Source organism: Sciurus vulgaris (genome assembly GCF_902686455.1).
Source record: "Sciurus vulgaris genome assembly, chromosome: 9".
NCBI classification, from domain to species: domain Eukaryota; kingdom Metazoa; phylum Chordata; class Mammalia; order Rodentia; family Sciuridae; genus Sciurus; species Sciurus vulgaris.
The window spans coordinates 100,398,179-100,413,634 of NC_136469.1; the positions used below are offsets into that span (position 1 = coordinate 100,398,179).

General features: G+C 36.3%; 1 long non-coding RNA gene across 1 annotated transcript in view; it reads right to left on the reverse strand.

The window, feature by feature from the left end:
- Positions 1–210: 210 nt before the first annotated feature.
- Positions 211–15,456, reverse strand: part of LOC306669678 — a 72,488-nt gene continuing 57,242 nt past the window's right edge. Inside the window, exons 2-3 of the long non-coding RNA XR_013766197.1 lie at positions 527–721; positions 211–402 (exon numbers count right to left, since the gene is read on the reverse strand). This is a non-coding gene — a long non-coding RNA (uncharacterized lncRNA). The remainder of the gene's footprint in view (positions 403–526; positions 722–15,456) is intronic.

Consider the following 15,456-nt stretch of genomic DNA (forward strand, 5'->3'; position numbering starts at 1 on the left):
AGAGTAAAATTATTTTTATATGTTAGAAGTTTGAAAAATACTTTCCACTAACCATTTTTCAAATCTATCAAAGGATGCACACTAAACAGAGGGAATAATCTAAGAATAAAGAAGTTATGAGTCATAGGACACAGAAAGCCCAATATAATAAAGAATCAAAGGGAATCCCAGGATAATGGTGAATGGAGATCCCCAAGAAGATTGCTGCACTAGGGCACATCCAGAGCACATCTGAGATATGCATTCACAAGTTAAAGTTGCTCAGTATTGTGCACTTGTTACCAAGATGTCTTGACAAAGTTCTGTTCTCGTTTTCATTTCCTTCTCCCTGAATCAGCGGAGGACACCCTCGAGGAAGTTCTGCTTTGACACATTGGTGCATTTATGAGACCTGGAGACAGGCTAAAGGAACTGATAATAAAAAAAAAATACACTGCAACCCACAACCTCAACCATATTCTTACTAAATAACCAGTACCTGGCTCACACAACCCTGCCTATAATCCACTAGGGTGAACACACTTACCTTCCCAGATGAATCACCTGTGAAGTCAGAGAAGGTGGCAACCAGACTATGACCTGAAAATGCCAATCAGCTTTCCTTCTGAAAAGCTGCTTCTGTTGGTGGCAGGATTGTCCTCTCCTTCACGGCTGGGTATGCACTTGCTACTCTCTTCCCATACTGTCACCTTTCACATTCTTCTTATATGTACAGAGTTCACTGATAATGACAATAAAGTATTAAAGATAAAATAGACAATCTGATCATGGTGGTTGATCTATTAGGCTTCAGTGAGGAAAATAGAAAATAATTTATTACATTGCAAAACAAAATTTAGAAGGCTGAAAAAATGCAGAGGGAACATTAAGAGAAACCAGAGATAATAACTGCAGGAAAGAGCTACCATCCTAGGTGTGAGAAAACAAAAAGGAAGAGATGCCATTACCCAAATCTACCCACACACAGGGAAGGGCCTCCGAGGAGTGTGCTCAGACATTTGTGGAGGAAGCCCCATCTGTTTCTGCTACATTTCTATGGAGTTCCCGCAGCTCGTTCTGGGGTTGCCAAAGAGCATGAATGCTGGGAAAATTGCCACTCATGACTGATAGTGACAGGAATGGGGAAAAACTAAGAGGTACCTTCCCCACTCCTCCCACTCCCTATTGGTAAAACCTTCCAGGAAGCCATCTGGTAAAACCGTCTGGAAGATACCTTTGGCAGACTCAAAGTACCCAGCTGTGGTTTCACAAGCAGAGTGAGGGTAGGTGAATCTGTTGCGGAGGAATCCAGGTAAATAACTAACTCAAGTGGCTACGCCTGATCATGGGACTAAAAACTGAGGGAGGACTTTGCTTTTCCTATGCCCTTTGAATCTTAAATTTAAAAATAAAAAATGTTTAAGAAAAAATTTAGGCTGATTATCAACTGAAGTATCTTTATATTTATTCAATTATTTATTAAAGGAACAAACTTATTTCTTCACTTGATCTTAGCCAAAAGGCATAGAAGTGATGGAACAAAATTATTTCTTAAGGAAGATACCACATTCTTCCACATTCTGCAATGCTTCACTACAGTGCTGTAAAGTGTGAAGAATTTTCTGGATAATTCTGATTTCAAATGGAAACTTTCATATTCAAATATGTTTTATAGTGAATAACTAAAAATAGAAAAGGCAAAATCCCCACAGGGAGAAGTCCACCAAAATACTGGAAGTGTGGTCATCATTGGCCATGACGGGCAATGCCAAGACACAGGCAGAAAGCCCTGGCCTGAGTCTCTGTTCCATCTCTTTCAGGTTGTGAAGTCTTAGGTCAGTTGCTTTATCTCTTGGTGTTGCAATTTCCTCATCCAGAAGAGGGAAAAAATATTTCTAGATGAATACTTGAGAGAATTGTGAGAATATATTACATGGGGGTCATTAAAAGGAGTAGAAAATATTGGGATTTTTAGAAATCTTTTAAAAAAGTTGAGAACTCTTCATATAGGTAAAAATTATTTCACCTAAGTTGTTTATTTCTCTAGATCTGAGATGGTGTTACAGCTTTACCTAAACTGAACATACACATAAAAGCAACAAATGCTTTGATCTTTTGAGATTGGATGCTGCTAGATTAATATATTCCATTTTATGAAAAGTATAACATAACACACTGGATACTATGCAGATCTCTGCCTGAGAAAAGATGAGCTGGTTGCTCCCATGATCACAAACCTAACATCAGCACACACATAAGCAAAGTGTGTTCTTGGCTTTGGGGCTACCATTGCTATTTACAGAGACTAGTGATGTTTGTCTGATTCTGAGACAACAGGAATTATTTCAGTCTTTGCTCAAATTTCATTTGGGATTGCTGCATGTCAAGTTTTTTTCATTTGCTGACATCATGTTTTGGCCCTGCGCCACCTGGTCAAATTATTTGAGGGTGGACTGCCATCAGTTCTCTCATTTTTCTCTTCCACTTTGTAACTAGAGACCCAATCCATTTTCTGAATCCTTGCTTAGAGTGTGCATCCTTAAATATCACTAGAAATATTTGTACACTTCAGCAGAAGTGTAGGTCACTCACCTTTTCATTCTTCAATTGAAACATTTATTGAGTGTTTTCTATGCATCAAGAGCCATGCTTGATGCTGTGGATACAAAAATAAATAAAACTAAGTACATGCCCCAAAGATGTCTACAAAAGGAAACAAAGAAACAGAAAACTAGAAAAAAAAAAAAAAAGTGCTAAAGAAAAAAATATCAAATAGGTTTCAGACAGTTAGGGAAGTGTGGTAGATTTTTGAAGGAGCACAATTTTGTATTTATAACAAATTTAGAAATGTTAGCAGTCTAAATGTCAGATACTCTATTCCAGGATCTAGACATCCCCAGCTGATTTCACATTCTCTCTCCCACATCAACTCCACTGGCATTTGTGCGTGTAGCTACATGTTTATGTATGTGTTCGTGTCTATATGTGAGTTGTTGTTATTGTATTGATGATATCATCGTATTGTTTTTGTTATTATTTCTTTTTATTTTTTCTGCACAGATAGGTGATTTTGGTAACTTCTCTTCACCCTGTACTGCCAAAGAAATTCTGGGTTATGTGAAAGCATCCCTCTGAATCAGACTGATGTTCTTTGTTACCAACTAACAATCTATATACTATTAACTCAGTAAATATTACTGTTTAAATACCTTTTCAAGTCAAATAGTTTAAAAAGAAATCAAACCTGAAACATGAAGAGGTGTGAGAACCTAATTCAGAATTTCTCAGTCTAGGGGCTATTGAAATTTTGGGAAGGTAATTTTTTGTTGAAGGAGGCTCTCCTGTGTATTATAGGATATTTGGCAGTACTTCTACCTTCTACTCATTAGATGCTAATAACTTTCTTCTCCACATGTCGTGGCTATCAAAAATGTCTTCATAAAACACCCAATGTTCTTTTAGAGGCAAAATCACCCCTGATATGAAACCACTGTGCTACTCAAAGTACCAATATCAGTGATTCTCAAAACAACTGCAACTTGTATGTTAGAGAGACACTTGAATAGTTCTGACACTTCTTACTACAGTTCTTGATATGGTTTCCAATCATGAATGGATAGATAGGAAATGAGGATTCATACTAATAGGCATAATTATAGATTATAGCAAATGAAGTTTCAAGCATCTCAAAATTGGCAAGAAGTACAGCTGCTAATGTACATAATAATAGCATCCACTAAGCAATTACTAAGTATTACTAAGTAACCACTAAATAAGTGTTTTATATTCATTATTTCATTTACTCTTTGCTACAACCCAACAATGAAGATGTCATTTCATCCGAGTACTGTAGATAAGAAAACTGAGGTTTAAGAAAGATTAAATGGGAAATTCTAGTCAAAATGGTAAGCTGACACAGGAAACCAAAAACTTTACTACCACCAAAACATAGAAATACTAGATTTGGGGAAACAATCCTTTAATATGTAGGTTTTTAATATATAGAATTATGTATATGGTGTACAACATGATAAATCATAATAATGGATTCATGGATAAGTTAAGCCAAGTGGAATCTGCATTATCTCATATACTTACCAATTTTTGTGAAAAAATAACACCTCAAATTTACTCTCAGCATGCAATATATTGTTTTTAACCACAGTCACCCTGATATGCAACACATCTCTTAAACTTATTTCTCTTGCCTAACTGAAAACTTCTGTCCTTTGTCCAAATATCAAAAGCGGAGTTTTTTATCTAAAATAAATAGAAAAAATTCAAAGCAAGAAATGTGATTCTGTAAGTGCCAAAAACTGAAAAGAGAATACATAATAGGAACAAGGTACTGAAATCGGATAGAGTGTAATTGTTGGTGTCTGAGGTATTAATACTCCAACAGAAAACTGCAGTCAGGGTCTCTGAATAAAGTCAGGAGGCAGACAGGGAAATCCCCTGGGCAAAGCTCCACCTGCCAAGGACATGACAGGAAAATGATCCTTGAAAGGAAAAAGCCTACCTCAATAAATAAGGTCCCTGGCCTACATCTCAAAAGTGTGTGAGACCCAAACTCTCGTGACTTGCATGGAGACTCAGAGATAGAAAAACTAGCTTACTAACATGTCCAGAGTGAGCAAACATGAAGGTCTACCCCAGAGTGAACCATGAAGTTTTCAACAAGGTCAGCTCCACAAATCAAGGGAATTATGAAACCCCAACAATAAATAGAGTAAGTTGACAAAAATTATAAGAAAATACATTGTCCTGACAAGCCACCAGAGGCACAGAAGCCATCACTAACAGAGCACTTTAAAATAATAGAGCTGAATTTATAACAACCAATGAGGTGGAGAAAAAGAAACGCAACCATAAAAAAAAGAAAGAATATTATGAAAGGCAAATGTGGATAACAAACTTTTAAAATAAAAATTGTAGTTATTGAATTTTTTTTTAAATACCTTAGTGGCTAAAATAAAATAAAGATTCTCCTGAGAAGAGAATTTCTAAATGGAAAAGAACTGTAGAAAACATCTAGAACATAATATAGGTGGTTACAGAAAGAAAGAAATGATCAGCTAAGGGACATGGAAGATAGAGTTTCCAAAACACATTTAATTGGAATATGAACTTGAGAGACTGGAAGACTGTAAATATTTGAAAAGATGGTGGCTGAGAAATTTTCAGAACTGAAAAAAAAAAGGCGTTGGTAGGTATGGATTAGCAGGGAAACTGAGTGGCTAACCCCAGAGTTAACCACGATGCTACACACTACATACATCAACAACTTATAATGTACACCTACCACTTTTCTTTATCATCTCCTATTAGCATGTCACTTCACTTCCCTGCACTTCAAACCCTAGCAGACATTTAACTATGTCTGGAGATAGTTTCTGGTTGTCTCACTGGTGGTTCAGGGGAAGGTTGTTTGCTACTATCATCAAATAGGTAAAGCCCATTGAAGCTGCTACACATCCACAAGACAAAGGATAGCTTTCTCAACAAAGATTTATCTGATCCAGGTATTAATAGTGCCAAACTTTAGAAACTTCATTTCACTTACATTGACATTAATTCTCACAACCCAGCAGGAAATTTTATTCCTGATGGAGATATGGAGGCCAAAGAGTTGAAGTAACTGGACCAAAGATACACAGCTACTAAAAACTAGACCTTGGATTTAAATCCATATTGGTCTCACTCCAAAGCTCCTGGCCTTCAAATCATCTTTTCTAAGAGTTTAAATCAATAGGGACTGTTATTGTGACGTTTGAAGTAGGAGCAGCAACACAGAAGGCACAGAGATTGACCACTCTGTCCATGCTACTCCCTGAGATGATGATCCCACCAGGCTTGGTTTCCTTATCCCCGATCCCATTCCAGCTTTTTTTATGTATTCCTTTCCCAGGATAGAAGAAAGGAGGAGGTAATTTTCTGCTCCTGTAAAATACCACTCACTACCTAAAATAAATGCTCTCCACCACCCTAATGTCCTTTGCTGACCCACTTACTACTGGTGGTCTAAAATTTGGGTCCCTTGGACTTCCACCCACTCCTCAGTGAGACTACTTTGGGGAGTGAATATTTTGTGCTCATATTCATCTATCAAAAGGGCCCTCCAGATTGTCTATTTCTTGTTGACTCAGCCCAAACACATGAATATATCAGCAGCAAATTTGGTAATAGAACACAACATTTGAAATCAAAATGATCTACTGGCACAACCAAGCTGTATTTCCAGGCCATGCTTTGATCTCTTAAATCATAGCAAAACGCACTTCAAAATAAAAACATGTCTAAATATGCCATTCTAATTGTATTCTAAAAATTAGATTCTTGAACACTTTTCAATCAAACAAGTGCTTTATTATTCTGTGTAGAAATTGCATACATTATTGTTATTATGGATAGCTCAAGCTTCTCCCAAGAAATCTAAGTTCATTCCAGTGTGATTCTTTGAAAATTAGAAATATTCTTCTTAACTGAAGGAACTGCTCTTATCTTTTCAAAATCTTTTCCAAATGCAGTTCATCTTATTCCATAATTTTTCTTATTACTGTTTTTAGACATGGGTTTCCTTGGAAACTGGACTTCTAATGGACTTTAGCTACAAATAGGCTAAGAAAATGCCTTTATTCATTTATCATTTTATTGTAATTAAATCTTCTATATGATGGGGTCTGTTCTCATGTATGGTATCTTGTTTCCATGGCAACAGAGGTTTTCTATTCTCCATAGTTTGAAATGCCTTCACAGTGTTTCTTGATTAACTCATGAGCCCAAAATTGCATTTTGTAAACTTACATGTAGTGGAACTTATAAGGAAAAGGCTGCAAAAAAAAATTATCTTGTTTTCCATTTCTTTGAAATTTGCTTTTGTTTTTATGATTATTTTTTCTGATATGCTGGCCTCCTAGAGCAACATAATTTTGTGCAGCTAGGAAAAGCAAAATGCACTACTAAATTTAGCAAACCCTGTCATTTTTGTGGTTGGATTGCCATCTACAGTTCTTAATACCCAGTGGCTGAGAGAAAATAAGACCAACTATGACATTTCTATAAAATTGAGAAAGCAGAAATGAAGCATTACTCTTTCTTTTTCAGCTAATATTTTTAAATAATCTATTGACATTGCTAATCTGCTAATGAATATCACACCTTCATTTCCTGGCAACATAGGCCTTTGTTTATTCCAAGAATTTCAGAACAATTCAGAAGGGCTGTAGTTACTGATCATATCCATAATACTGGAATAAAATCATGAACCTATTCATTTTTTCCAGTGTTAATGGCATTAGGAAATGAGTAAAGCTCTGATTCTTGCTAGAAGATAGTAAGAAATAACAATTAACCATAGTTAGAAGCATTCAATTATTCAATAAATATCAGTCACCTATCATAGCCAATGATACATTAATCCAGTTCTGAGAGGCTTAAGTCTTAAAGGAACCCAATTTTAAAAATTTGGCTTAAAAGCTTTTCTTAGCCTGGAGTATTGTGAGAGCTAAACTAAAACAATATTTACATGGAAAAATTATTTCTGAAATCATTGACTGTGTAATTCAAGACTAATTACATGAAGAATAGTTGGTGAGAACCTCTCCTGGATAGGACCGTCCTTAACTCCCATTTTATGAGTGCTCTATTAGAATTTCCAGCCAAAAACGATCATATGCCATCTTACCTGCCTTCCCTTATTCCCTGAATATATGGATATAACTCATATGTGCCTCAGAATCATTAATAAAATTCAAAAGCCCCTAGGGTTCTGACTGCAGAGACTGACATGAGAACCAAGCTATTTAGGAAAGGCTTATCCTTGGGGGGAAAGACCCTTCATCTCTTTACATCACAGTTTCAATGAAAAAGTAAGAATAGGCTTTTAGTACTTACTTTATAAAGCTGTCATAATAAATAATGATAAAATATGGAAATGGAATTTATAAACTATGACAGTATGGCATAAGAGTCCAGTACTAATTCTGTCAAGGTGATAAGTAGGGGAAACTGTGGTTTGATTCTGACCAGGATTCAATATGGAGAGCCAAGAGTTCTGCAATGAAAATGGAAGGAAGTAGAAAGTCAGCATTAATAGTCTCAGTCACGGCCCCTGTTAACCAGTTGCTTCTGCTATCAGTGTGGCTCATTCTTTAATAGAACCCCAAGCATATTCCAGAATCCCTCTACAAAGGCCCACTAATACAGCATTGCTCTTTCACATCACCCCTCCTCAGCATCTGAGTGTAACCTGTAAGTTTAGTGGCTGACTACAAAGAAAATGAAGATCCAAAGGAAATTTGGTCAAGTTTGGTCCCCCTCCAAAGGCTGACCAATAAAAATAAATTGTGCATGAACTGGAAAAATCTCCACTGACAAATGGTAAAATTATTCTGTTTTTAAGCATATAAGTAATCGTTCAGGAATTCCAAAACTTGAGAAAAGAAAAATGATAAATCCTCTACTTCTCTGTCAATAATCAAATAAAGGGCAATAAGAATGCTTAGCTCTAAAAATGCATCCAGCTAGAACTAACAGGTAACAAAACACACAGTGCTCAGGGGTCATTTCCTACACTATCCTTCAGAGAAAAAGATTTGAAATGGTTTTTTTAAAGGGAAAGAAATTTTACTGACAAAGAAATTGGGAGAATTTTTAAAAATAAAAATACTTATTATAAATGTTAATTTTGAAAATGTCCCATTATAAAACTAAATATTTCTGTTACCCTCCTACATAAACCAGACTAACCTGGAGACTAGGAGAGGGGAGGAGGAAACTCTGCAGGTGGTGAGAAATGATCTCTATTTTGATCAAGGTGGGAGTGAGATTGTAAAAATTCACCAAGCTGTACCTTAAGATTGCACTTTATCTAAATTACGTATCAATTTTTCGAAAATGAAAAAAGTGTTTTCCCATTTGGAAACATGGGACATAAAACTTCATGTTGCGTCCATAGTTATCTCCATGATCTGCTTAAGGAGGCTCTGAAATGCTGCCTGTTTTGAAGAAAGTAAATGTGCTAGAGATCTCCAACAAGATATCCTTGATTTCCCACAACACAATAGAGGAACTACTCAATTTATTTGATCAAACTCATACAGAGATGTTTCATTATTGAACTATGTCTGTCTTTTGCTATGATAATCAATTGCAATATTTGGCTCTCTTTTCTTCTCTAGAATTTTTTTTTTTTAATCTATAACTCCTTATTGCTGGAACCAGAAAGCAACCACAGAGCCTAAAAGACTTACCTTTGCAGCAATGACATTGTGGGTCAGGAATATGGAGCTTCACTAACAGGAAAGTCAGTAGGCAAGACAGCCAGGAAAAAACAGCAGGGTAGGATGGGAAATTTACTAAAAAAAAAAAAAAAAAATCACCCTATTTAAGGTAATTCTAACATGAATTAAGGAAACTTATGATCATTCCTAAGCATGACTTAACCCCAAAAGATTGTGTATTGTTATCAACTAGGTTAATAATGTTAGACTGATTTTAACATCAAGAGCCCACACCTTAGGCCTTAAAATTTAAAAAATGAAAAAAAAAAAAAATCAACAATGTGTGCATATGTAAGCTACTGGAGAGAATATCTGTAAAGGCAAGCAGATTCCCAGAAAATGTCAGCACTTTGTAGGATGAGCTCTGGCAGCCATCTCAGTGTTGACAATATGCTAGAGAGGCTCGGAACATAAATCAATCTACATTTGTTCTCACAGGGACTGGGAGCTGGAATTACTGTTTCTGAAACTTGAGCCAATATTGTCACGGCAATATAAATGATGGAAACTTTGCCACTGTAGTTTGCTTCACCCATTGCATGAACCTCCTGGCAAACAGCGCCCTGGAATTTCATTAATTAGTGCTAACTATGATTGGCATTGCCAGAGAGGACAATAAAACAATCGCAGTGTTTTTATGAACATATGGGTGGCAGAGTTGCTAGCTGGGTAATACGAGATGGCTTTCCAACTTACTAAAGCTTATTTATACTGCATATAATTTACCTAATTTTGTCTTTTTAAGCTAATTTATTATAATTTTTTTTATTTTCTACAGATTGAATATTGAAATATAAGCTGCTTAACTAGTAGAAGTTATGATAATCTTTTTTTCTTAGCTTTTTTATTTTTTTTGTTCCAATTAGTTATACATGACAGTAGAATGCATTTATACATTTTGATAGATCATACATAAATGAAGTGTAATCTCTCATTTTTCTGATTATACAAATTGTAGGATCACATTGGTCATGCAGTCATATTTCTAACAAACTTGAGATTTTAGATTGGGAAGGATACTTTGAAACAATCTATCCCAACACCTTTATTTTATATATGAAGAATTCAGTCTTAGGGAAGTCAAGTGACTTACAACCTCACAAACTCAGTAATTAGAGTTAAAGTTAAAACCCAAGTATTATGAATCTGGAGTCTATTCTTCATCACATAGTCTTTTGATTTATAACGGTTTTCACTACCATGACATTGAGTTGACATGTCACTCTTTAGTGTTGACATTGAGCTGTTTCCTAGATGCCTTTTTAACTAAACAAATGACATAAAATTGTCTGTTTCCATACATTGTTCTTCCAAATAAGTTGTTGACATAGGTTCCCTCTTAGGTTTAAGGAAAGCACCCATTAGACTCACCTTAATCTACCATATTCATCACATTTGATAGGACAATTCAGAATTTTGCTTATTTCATCTTTCAGTTGGGGAAACCTTTACAAGTAAAAGCTACACTTTCTTCAAGTCAGGGAGGAAAACCAAGTTTAGTGATCCTTTCTAGGCAGTATTCACATAATTTTCTTCCCAGACACTTATCTATTCTATTTGAAAAAAGTAATAATATAATCAAATATTCCCAGACTTGTATAATCAGGAGTCTATAAGTCAGTTGGATGTCTAAATCACACCAGCTCATTATATACTTCATTAAAAAGGAATATATATGTATATGTAAATTTTAATCACACCAGAGCCTCTCTCTCTCTCTAGCAATTTCTTCTTTCCTTTTCCTACAAATATTGTTTTATTAACTGCCATATCAGTTACCCATATCTTCTTAATAAGAAAAATAAAGTTTACTTGTGTAAGTCCTAAAAGCAGCCAAAATAAATACCATCTTTTGACCTCCATCCCCTTTTCCCTTGGGCAGACAGACAAATGTGGGTTTAGTATTATGTTGGAACATAGAAAAAATTGGTGGGAGGAGATTTCAGTTATTATTTTAAGTTTGGAAGTTACAAAAAATGAAAAGTCCTATTTCTGTGTCACGTTTCCCTAATGTACTTCTATAGTCTTATTGCATAGAGGGTGTGACATAGTCAATAGAATCTCCAAGTTAATCTCTGTATTAATTAAAGCCAGGAATTTAAGGACCTGCATAAGGACCTGGTAATAATAAATGTTTGGGGTATTCAGTACAATGCAGCATATCCAGGTAAGTTACATAAGAACTAGGCATTCAGATCAGATTGAGTTTGAGTTACAAATGCAGAACACAGTGTTTTTATCCCACCTTAAAATTGCTTTTAATGAGCAATGCTTTGTAACTTCAGAACACAATAAGGAGTCCTATAGGAACTGTCCTACAATGCAGTCACTGTCAGTATGCCCTCAAAGCAGTTGTCTGCTGCCTCACACAGTATCTCTTTATGAAGACTGATCAGAAACATTTCTGTAGGTCTCAGTTCAGGAAAATCCGCTCTAGCAACAAGTTATTTGGGTGTGTGTTAGGTGGGGGTGTTGTTTGTTGTTTTTAAATTTTTGCCTTGGTGGACCCTATGAAACTACAAAAGGGATATGCTTAGGAAAGTTTATTTAGTTTTTTTAGGTTAAGATGGACTGGAAGTCATACACTAAAGAAGAAAAACTTAATAAACACAGGAGAAGGAAAGAGACATCAGTCAAATAGCCTATACAGAGTAGAAAAGTGCCAAAAACTACCTTCTGCAACCACACTTTTTAAATCGAGAGGGGCAATGTAGATTATGTATAGACCTTGGACTTTGGAGCCAGATCATTACAGCCAGACCAGCACTAATACTTACTAGGTGAGTGACCTTGTTCAAGTTAATTGGCCTCAAGTTTCTCATCTGTAAGATGGGAAAAATAGTATCCTACTTCATAGGATAGTTGGATAGTTGCAAGGCTCATATAAGCTAATATGTATGGAATTTGGAACATACTTAGAATGTAACGAGCATTTAAATTTATCATCATTATCCCTGCTTCAGCTCTATCTTCTCAAGGGGTGGGGTAAAGGGTTAAATTTAATTCAGCAAAGTTACTAAACACTGATTGGTACCAAGCACTGTAGTGGGTGATGAAAAGACAAAGATGAATGCCTGCTCTCCAGGCAAATAAAAAATTGTACTGCATGTGTTAAGGTAATATCAAAATCAGCAATACATGCATGCACGTCTCTAGGTTGTGCAGGACAGGTAGGAGAAAGTGGAATGAGAAACTCCTGGAAAAAGTCTTGTGTGTTTTTTCTTGGGGCCCCTCCCTAGAGGCTACCAGAGCCTGGAGGCTACTTTCCCCCACCCCAGCTCAAGGAAAATGACCATACCTGCCTGCTACTATTGGAGAAGGAGAGATTAAGAAAGGAAAAAGAGGGGCTGGGGAGATAGCTCAGTCAGTGGAGTGCTTGCCTTGCAAGCACAGGCCCTGGGTTAAATCCTCAGCACCCCAAAAAAAAAAAAAAAAAAAAAAAAGAAAGAAAGTAACCAGATGACCCAGATGAATGGTGGTCGCAGAGTAATCGTGCATACTATGTCCAGATACAACATGTTAGAGTTCAAAAATAATATCCCTAGTTTACATGGTAGTATCTCTCCACTCTCCAAGTTCTTGGAGGTCAAGTCTGTGGCTATAGGTGCTGAGCATCACTCTGACAAGAGCCCCTTATGAAATCACCTCCATCAAGATGACTGAAGTAAGCACTTACAAGTTGGTTAATAAACACCCATTTAGACAGGAGATAACTTAACCTTTTGTAAGAAATATGTTTTAGTTGTCAATGGACCTTTATTTTATTTATTTATATGCAGTGGTGAGAACTGAATCCAGGGCCTCACACTTGCTAAGCATGTGCTGTAGCCCAAGCTGCAACCCCAGCCCAGTACCTTAACCTTAAACTGGCTTAATTCCAGAGAAGTAATATGTGCAGTGTTTTTGTGAATAGGAAAGTTTGGTTCAATTAGAATGGATCTTTAGTGAGATAAGCCAATCTCAAAAAACCAGAGGACGAATGATCTCACTGATAAGCGGATGATGATACATAATGGGGGATGGGAGGGAGGCAAAAATGGAGGAAGGAGAGACTGTATAGAGAGAAAAGAGGGGTGGGGGAAGGAAAAAATAACAGAATGAATCAAACAGCATTACCCTATGTAAATGAATGATTACACAAATAGTATACCTCTACTTCATGTACAAACAGAGAAACAAGTTGTACCCCATTTGTTTACAATAATAAAAGAATGGATCTTTAGTATCCTAAAATCTATTAAGTTAAATAATGCTATAATAAGTATGAAAAATTTGCAAAAACCTACACCTAGTCTGCTTTTACTTAGTCAAAAACAATGGAATAAAGACAAAGAAATTCACAATTATTCTTGCAACTGTCCTTTATCAGCCCATCTTTGAAAGAGATTGTGTTCCTGGGAAGACTTCTCTCCAGCTCTCTGCCTATACCCACCTAGACCCTTGCCTCTCCAAAGTGCCAGCTTCCCACCACCCAACCACAATCTGCACCTAATTTAGCTAAGTCTATCCATTTCCTTGACTCCAGGGACAAAGGAAGGGAGCTGTACTTGACAATAGAGAACCACACTAAATTTTGTACCAGAACCATGTCTACCTAGTAAGTCACTGAGTATTAGAGTAAATAAGGGAATAATTAAGGTCCTTGACTCTCCTTTGGTGGTTGTTATTTTCTCATTGATACTTAACACACTTAAGATTTTAGAAGCAGAGAAAGACAAAGAATTTCAAACAATATTTCATTTGGTTGTAAATAAGAATATGTTGTATTTCTTCTTTTCCTCTCTTATCAGCACTTTGCTTAAGTGTGTGCCTTCTTGAAAGACAAGGTAAGCTAAGGGTTTTCAGCTCTCCCAAGTGAACCACAGATCCAGATTAAAGATCCTGATCAAGGAAGAATTGCAAATTGGTATTAGAAGTTCTCAAGTATTAAGTCAGCAAGTTAGAGGATGATGGTGATGAAGTGTCAAATCTTCCCACTAGTAAACTTCAGAATAATTCCAGATTTTCTTATTATTGGGACATTTTGACCAAAAGTCTAGTTGACATGAAATACCTTCCAAAGTGTAATGCACTGGACTCTCATTCAGTTTCACCACTTAGGGGATATTAGTTAAAAATATTCACCTTTGGACAGATTATTCCTCTAATTATAACTAATAAAATTTAATTTCTCCTGAAACCTCCCACTTACCTTGTTGTCATTTTTAAATCCCTGGTTTCCTCTACTTTCTCTAATCTGTTGTGTTTTTCTCATCATAGCCAGGCAAAACAGCCAGATTACAAATTTTTAGTTACCAAAAGAAGTGTTGAATTATCCATTGAATCCACTCATTCAGGAAAAAAAGTTGTTTTCTCAGCCAACAGCAGACGCCTATGAGGTCTGGTATGTGATCCTCTTTTCAACTTCACTTTCTTTAGTGATCTCCTTTCATCACCCCCTCACATTCTTTAAGAAGCAGTGGCCTTTTCTATCCAGGTGCCTACTATCATCCTGAGTGATTTTGACGTATATTTTAATGAGACACCCCAAATCCTGGTCTCATTTCAAGATGTCCTCTACTTCAAATCCTAACTTCTGCTCCAGATCTATTCCCATTGATCTTATAATCAATCCTCTCACCCCTAAGAATCTTTGATAACTTTGCCCTTTGCTCTCATAAGCTCTCCACTGACTTCCTCCCTCATTAATTCAAGTCAGTTGGACGCTTTTCTTCACATCATACACTGCCACTCTTGGACTAAGGACAACCATTTTAAATAAATACTGAGCAACACCTCAGGTCCTTCATATCCTTCTCTTGGACCTTTGTCCTACCTATAATCTTCATTTACTTCCCCTTTCCCTGGTTTACCCAGTATCATGTGTGATTTTACAGCACATGCCTCATGCAAGGTTGCCCAGGCAAGGAGGGGAGAAAAGTGCTTCTTGCCAAGCTCCAAGTAGTGCCGTCAGCTGCAGAGATGGGCTCACTTTCCTGATGCATACAAAGATATCTTTACTTCCCCAAGCTGTTTTCTGTTTCACAAGACAGGAACGATATGAGCTATTCATGGCCCAGGGTAGCTAAGTACAGTTGAAAACAAAAAATAAATAAATAAAATAAATTTAAATAAAAAGATGCTTTTATCCTTATAATTTTTTTGTAATTTCTGACACTATGGAACATGCCCTCTTCTTAAAATGCTTTACTACATT